Genomic DNA, 8,035 nt, shown 5'->3' with positions numbered 1-8,035 from the left:
TGACTAAGAAAAGAGATGTTCTATCAGATTCTGTCCTTGTAGCTTCAAGTCTTTGTGTGCATCTAGAGTGGGAAAAGTTTCCAAATCCAAGTAGGGTCAGGATTTAACCCTTATTTGGATTTCACTGTGACTGACTGAGGGAGGACATGCAACCTCCACAAAAGAATGGGTCAAGACCTAGCAGAAAACAGAGGATTTAGGTGGGGTTGTGACTCTTGGCTTGAGCAAATACAGAGTTAATGGCTTGGAAACGGATTTTAACTTACTTGGGTATGAAACTCAGTGCTGAGTCGCAGATGACCCAGACCTGACAGCTCCAAACAAGGATGGGTTGGGAGCAGGGCAGAAAAGGAAGTTGATGCTCTGTGGGGAACAACAGCAGGAGCTTGATGCAGGGCTGGAAGAGATAGAGTGTGTTGTGAGCTGGGGAAGAGCAGATGGGGTGTGACTGTCAGCCTACTGGCTAATTAGAAAATACTGGTTTGTTAAACCTGAGCTCCAAGAGAAAAGTCCTTAATGTGTACAATCTGACAGAAAGGACAATCGATTAATTTTTTTCATATGAACACTTTCTGAATTTTTCTGTAATGCCACTTTTATTTATTAACTATATGTTTCTATGTCTTGAAATGATAAGAAACATCATTTCTCTAAACAAGGAAAATATTTGCAGAAATTTTTCAAAATAAATTACCAATTAGAATTTTGAATGAGATTAACTTGCTAGAGTGCCTCAGAGAACACAAGAACACAGAAAAACATGTTACTCACTAGATCACCAGTTTATGTAAAAAATATAATTATGTAAAAAATATAATTAAGGAACAGCCAGATGGAAGAGTTGCACAGGTCAAGATATGGGGAAGGGAGGCAGAGCTTCCAGGCATGCCGCCTCCAGGTGTGCCCCTCTCCCCACATCTCCAAGTGCCCACCAACCCAGAAGCTCTCTGAATCCTCTCCTTTGGGTTTTTATGGAGGTTTCATGACATAGGCATGATTGATGAAATCATTGGCCATTGGTCATTAAATCTCAATCTCCAGCCCCTTTCTCCTCCCAAGAAGCTGGGGAGCGGGACTGAAAGTTCCAATTCTCTGTTTATAAGGTTAGTTCTTCCATCCTTAGGTGCTTCCAAAAGTCACCTCATTCACATAACAAAAAAACACATTTATTGTTCTCTTTACTTAGGAAATTCCAAGGGTTTTAGTTCTGTACCAGAAACAGGGACAAAGACTAAATATATATTTCTTATTATATATCACAGACCCCCTCCTAGCAGCATAATTCCATCTGCTTTATAGAAGCAATAGTTTAATGTTGACAGATTTGGGATCACATGCACCATGGGTGAAATACTGCACTAAAGCATTGCTTGGCGATTCACTTTTCACTCTGTTGAAAGGTAGACCATATTTATCAGATCACTCTCACCTGATTTACTCATTATTATTATTAGTGGTGGTGGTGGTAGTAGTAACAGTAGAACTATTGCTTGAATGGCCAGAGTTGGTTTGTTTTTTGTTTTGCTTTGTTTTTATAGCTTTGTATATAGAAGAGATATACCTAAACAAGAGTTCTTCATTCTGTTCTTTCCCTGGAAATAATTCACTGACTTGAATATTCCTATTACCAAGATGGGAATATCTTCTAGATAACTATAAAACGTCTAATCATTGCAACCACTGTCCACTTTGGATCAGAAGTGAAAGGCATCTTATTAACTCCTCTTAGGCTATATTAGATATATTTTAAATTTACTTGCAATATTGTCAATTATTATATTTCTTCTCAGAGGTGCCTTAAGGCAGTAGTTTTCTGAAAATAATTTATTAAGAAAATACTGAACATTAGGAAATGAAAATATTTTTTCTCTTAAGGGCAACAAATCCAAAATAACAGCCTAAAACTATTGGCAAAGGTTAACAGGTAATGATGGTAATGATGTTACCTGATCTCTGAAATTGAAAAATTAGTTCTGGGGAGAAACTGCTAATGTTCATTACTTTTCTGTCTCATTTTTAATTGCAATGGAAGAACATGAAATGAACCAGGAATTCAGGGATTGACAAAATGGCAGGCATAAAAAGAGCTCAAACTCATGATAAAAATATGAAAAACGTCCAGATAGAAGAAATCTCAGATTATTTGGATCAAGTTCTCTTTTTTTTTTTGACACTGGCTGAAAGACAACTTCTTATTACTTTTATGTACGGAAAATTCAACAGCGTCCACTCAGCCCAGTTTGGTGGCCAGTTCTTTAGCCTTTGCCTTTTCCAGCTTGGCGATGCGAGCCACAGATTTCCGACCCAGGACGTTGCCTCCCCAGTGGCAGCGGATCTCATCGTATCTGTCATTGTAATTGGTCCTGATGGCTTCCACCAGCTTTGCCTGAGCTCCTTTGTCTTCCGAGTTGACCTGTGTGAAGGTAACAGTAGTGCAGTTCTTCCTGAGGACAGACGTCCCAGCCGGGCCTTCCCCTTGATAATGCAGTAGGGAGGCCCCATCTTACAAGACGGGGCAGGCAGGAAAACCACCAGCTCAATGGGATCCACATCATGTGCAATCACTACCAGCTGAGCCTTCTTCTTTTCCACCAAGGCATCCTCTTAGTGGGGACATCCCCTTTGCCTGCAGCTTTCTTCTCATCCCAGGCCAACAATCTCTGCTTCTTCTCCTACTTTGTCTCTGGTCTGTACTTGTGGGCCAGCTTAAGCGGTTGAGTAGCTGTCTGGCAGTCCAAGGCCTGGGTGAACTGGTTAATCATGGGAGGCACTTTTAGGTGTTCATAAAGAATAGCCCTTTGCCGCTGCAGCCAGATGTAGCAGGGCCATTTGACAAAGCGGTTGAGGTCCCTTTTGGGCTGGGTGTCCTGTCCAAAGCCAAAATTCTTGGGCCTCTTCTCGAACAGAGGACTGACCACCTTCCTGGCCTCCTGCTTCTTCATGACAGGAGGGGCTGGGGCCACCTTCTTCCTCTTCGCCTTCTTCCCCTTCGGTATCTTGGGCTGCTGGAGGAGGTCAAGTTCTGCTTCTTATTAATGAGGAAACTAAGACTCCAATCTTGTTTTCATCATTTCCTTACTTTCCATTCTTTCCTCAGCCTCTCCGATCAGGCTTTTTTCTATACTATTCCACTGAAACCTTGTCCAGGACATCATTAACACCTATCATTTGCCAAAACCGATGATCTGTTCTCAGTCCTCCTCATACTTGATCTCTTTGCAGAATGTGACAGAGTTGCCCACTGCCTCATTGTAGGCATATTCTCTTCACTTAACTTATGAGACACCACACTGGTTTTTTCCTCCTTCCTTACTGATTCTTCTCCATTTCCCCTGCAGGGTCCTCTTCTTTATGTTAGAGAGCCCTGATTCAGTTCTTGGTATTCTCTTTGCTATCTACAGCCATTCTACAAACTCTTCTAGCCCCATGACCTTAAATATATATGTAAATGCTGATGGTGTCTAAATCTTTTCCACCATTACAGACTTGTCCCCTGGGACCTAGATTTTGATATTCAGTTACCAACTTAGCATTCATTCCTTTTCTGTTGTCTAATACACATCTAATACATTCACACACTTAATCTAAGTTGGAACTTTTTTTCTCACCTCTCCCCACCCTCTCTAGCGTTCCTCACTACAGCAAATAATGCTGCTATTCATCCATTTGCTCAGACCAGAATCCTCGGAGTCATTTAAAGATTTCAACCAATTTTATATCTCTCCTCTACAGAGAAATTACTGATGGTTTCTCATCCCATTCATGATAAAAGTCAAACCCACTGCCATGACTTTTGAAACCCTGTGTACTCTGACCCTTGCCTAATTTTCTACCATGATTGTCACTCATTCTCTGCTTAGTTCTCACTCTTGCTTTAATGCTAGCCACAAAATTTATTTTTACTTCAGGTCCTTTGTATTTGCTATTCTCTCTTTCCTGAAAATTCTTCCTAAGATCTTTACATGGTTCCCTGCCTAACTTTACATTTCTGTTCATATTCTAGCTCCTCAGACAGGCCTTCACTGATCACCCAATAAGGAAATACTGTCTACCTTCCCCACCAGAGACTGTCAGTATCATTATCCTCCTTTATGTTTCTTAACAGCATTTGAAACTGCTTGAAATATACTGTGTATTTACTTGTTTACTGTATGTTTCCTGACTGGATTGTATGCTTGAGGGCAAGGTCTGCCTCTTGTTCAGCACTATATTCACAGTGTTACAAGAGTGTCTTAAACACAGGTTGTTCTCAGTAAATATTTGTAGCATGAATGAATGATGAATGAATGAATGAAGTATATTACTTGAATGTTCTACTTGACTCAGTTCAGCATTTAGTTTTGGAAGCACTGGTGTTTCCCAGAGTGTGGGGAATTTGTGGTCACTGTGCTTGTCATCATCACTCTTTAGAAGATGGCTCCCCACTTCCATCACTTCTTCTCCTCCCTCCTCCTTACCTACCCTCTCATACACAGGGTCAGTACAATCCCTGCCTTTCTTCAGCAACCCTCTACTACTACTTCTTTAGATATATAAACATATGGGACAATAGAATAAAGCTGCTCTTGTTTGGCTGTGAGTGGTGGTGGCATTACAGGCTAGATGGAAGAACTTTAGCTCAGAACTCTGTAGTCCCTGTCCTACATGATAGATTTGTTGGCCCACCTACAGAGTGTTTCTCAACTTCTCTGTGCCTGGCCAAAACAAATACAGCATCTCAGTTTCTGTGAGTTCACCCTCCCTCCGTCCTTTCCAAAGTTTCTGACTTTTTTTTTTTTTTTTTGCCACTGCTGTTGCTGCACATTTCTTTAAAAAACTCATAACAGAAAACTGAGTTCCCAAACAAAATCCTATACCATATGTAAAAGAGCATGTCCCTCTCTCAACTGGAGGTGTATTTTGAAATAAGAAAGTAACAGCTCAGCAGTCATTTGCCATAGCTTGCTGAGTAAGCTGGGCTCAGGTTAAAAGGGGGTTATAGGCTGCCAGCCAAAACACTGACAGCATTGCTGAATTCAGAGATTCAGAAACTCTATATGTCCCAAGGATTCTGTGTGGATGCCATTGATTACACTCCCTTCTGCTCTATCATTGAGAGTATTTCAATTCAGTTACCTCACATGGATCAAAACAGATAGAACTTGTTAAATTCTGTTTGAAAAAATACTCAGCACTCACAAAAAGATCATGGAAAAGTAATGCCATCAGACTGAAATGAAATCAGAAATGGACATAATCACACGTGTTTTGCACCAAATCTCTCATCAGTTTGGATGAAAGATGATTTATACAGAGTATGTGGGTCATGATCGAGCCAGTGGTAACTCCTGATGATGTTAGAGATGTAGTTATTAGGAGTAATAACAATAAAATTAAAAGAAATCAAAGGGAAATAACTTCAAAAGTATATAGTGTGTATGTTACAAAGTGACTAAGTATGGTCAACTCTAGAGACTTAAATTGTTATTTTTCACTTCAATTTTTATACAAGTTCTTGCAACTGAGAAGGAGTTCGTGAGGGCTCCTTGATTCCAAGGCTACATGTAGATGAGTCTATGTTCCTCATTATAATGATGCCATTCATTGTCATGTATGATTCTGTGAGTAGTAAAGGTTTTTTTTTTTTTTTTAAAGATCCTACTTATTTCTTATAAAACTTCTGATGACAAGAGTTCTTCAGGTCTTCTCCCACCCCAATAATATACCAATGCAGCAAACTCTGAGAGGTTTCAAAGTAAAGTTGCATTCTGTCGGAGCTTTTAAGCTGTCCCCAATCTGAAACTTGGAGACACTTCAATCAGTATTTATATTTAAAAAATTAACACATCCTAAGAAAATATTTTGCCTTCATGTACTTAAAGAGTATCCAGATATAATGTTATTTTCTATTAGAAACAACATTTAAAAGGATAATTGAGAACGAAGTTTGCCTTGTGAATCAACATTTACTTTTGTGATCTTTATCTAAGATATTTAAAAAGTAAATGCACAATTTGTTATCACTATAATCGGGTAGACAATTTTTTTCCACAAGGTTACATCTGTTTACGCTATTTTATTATCTGTTGAATGGTGCGATATGAAGTCTCTTTATTGCAGTTTAGCTAAAGAAGTACCATGCCTGTGATGGAGCTGTCAATCAGCATTTAGTCATACAGTATCTATTTCTATCCCTGTTCTTCTTAGCACAGAAGGGCTATTATAGTCTACATTACGGCATAGCTACTTTGGATATAGATATCCTTGAGGGGCAGGATTTATTTTGAAAGAAGATACTCAACATAACATGACACATCATTCAGACATCTTTAAAAGTACACATGCAGGTATTTCAAAGCAAAATATAGCAAAGGCTAATTTTAAACATTTAACATTTTGTGACTGCATTTCCTTTTTTTCTTATTTTAATAGCATTGAAAAAGGCCAAATGGGGTCATGAGACTTTTCTGTAATTGAAAATGTCTATTTCAAGCAATCCCTGTGCAAACCTTTGTGGCATTATCACCTATGAAGGACTACCTTTTGTAAGATACTATGCACATCAAAATTAATAAGAGAGAACCATTCAAGGCCAAAGAGAAAGAAAAATAGTGCTGAAATGCATTTATAAACACCTGAAAAGTGAAACTTTTCCAGCTGTCCAATAATATATATTTCCAAGTACACTAGCATATATGGAATATGACTAAAAATTAACGAGACTGATTACAAACCACAAACATGAAAATCAGTCATGCAGCTGTATACCACACTGGATGTGCTTCCAGATGTGATGATAAAAATGGATACAACCTTTTAAAGCTTGAGCTTTGGATATGCTGTGCATGTGGCACTCATTAGCTAAGCAAATGGATGTTAATCTTTATGACAGTCGATTGCTGTGCTGCATTCCTACAGAGAGCTTATCAGCTGGTCTGACCCGATCATCAAGACCATCATGACTTAATTTACAGGAGGATTATTTTCCTTCCCCTGCAATTCCATGGATTTAAAATGCACAAGAAAGTTTTTTGAAAGAAATGGCTGAAGCATTTAAACTTTCCTATTCCCCAGAGCTCTGCAGTAAATAGGTAATGGCATAAAAAGATTTAGATTCATGGATTCCATTAGGAATTCAGCAAGATTAAATATCTAATTTCTCATGTTCAAGACTGAAAAATTAACCTCATTTTCACAGCTGATTTGATTTCCATTGAATAGTTAAAGATGCTCATATAAGAAAAGATTTAGTCTTTCAAAAGAAAAGGCATTTCCAATCCATACCATAGAAACAGTATCTTTAGTCGATAAATGGTTAGAAGAGAAATATCATGTCATAGCTTAGGAAGAAATCAGAAGCCTCTCTAGTCCTAACAATCATTACCACTCTTAGCAAAGTCATCATATCACCACATTTGCCTACATACTCATGGTATTACCATCAGGAAACTTGTTGCTTTGGGCTACCTTGGGCTAATTTTAAAAGGTGTGATAGAATACCAGATCTACCCCTCTGAAACTAAGTGCTTGACATGCTAGACATAATGCAGAAAGAGGCAATTCAAACTTCTCACATAACTCTGCCAGCATACGTCACCCTATTCGACAGCAACTTCTGTTTCTTAGGCAATTTTAGCTGGAGACAATTATTGTGCCAATATTTTCTCTTTGTGATGTGCTTCATTGTCCCCCAGGGGTGGCAGATACCAATAAGCCACATGTGTATTCTAATAATAACAGATAGAAACTGAAGATGGTCTCTTCAGAAAAAGACTGAATCATCTCTATTTTTGGTAAAAGCCTAGAGTATCATGAGCACTTAATGAGTTCATGAAAGTAAGTAAGTCACTTCTTTCCAGAGTTTTAGGTGCTTTGGGAGTATGTTTAACTCATTCAGTTTAGTGTGAAACTATTTAATGTTCTGAAATTTACACTATGCTTTTTTGGTGGTCTGGATTAAGAGCTTTTCATAATATCTGACAGTTCCATGGAAAAAATCATGAATAATGCCTAGATCACTAAATATTAATGAAAAAATCCTAAAATTCAAAAACAG

General features: G+C 38.5%; 1 pseudogene; it reads right to left on the bottom strand.

Moving 5' to 3' along the window:
• Positions 1–2,230: 2,230 nt before the first annotated feature.
• LOC118003482 lies at positions 2,231–3,152 on the bottom strand (annotated as a pseudogene).
• Between the last annotated feature and the right edge of the window lie 4,883 nt (positions 3,153–8,035).

The sequence above is a fragment of the Mirounga leonina genome, unplaced genomic scaffold (assembly GCF_011800145.1).
Source record: "Mirounga leonina isolate KUSES-001 unplaced genomic scaffold, KU_Mleo_1.0 Mir_91, whole genome shotgun sequence".
Lineage (NCBI taxonomy): Eukaryota > Metazoa > Chordata > Mammalia > Carnivora > Phocidae > Mirounga > Mirounga leonina.
This window is presented reverse-complemented; position numbering and strand designations above follow the sequence as displayed.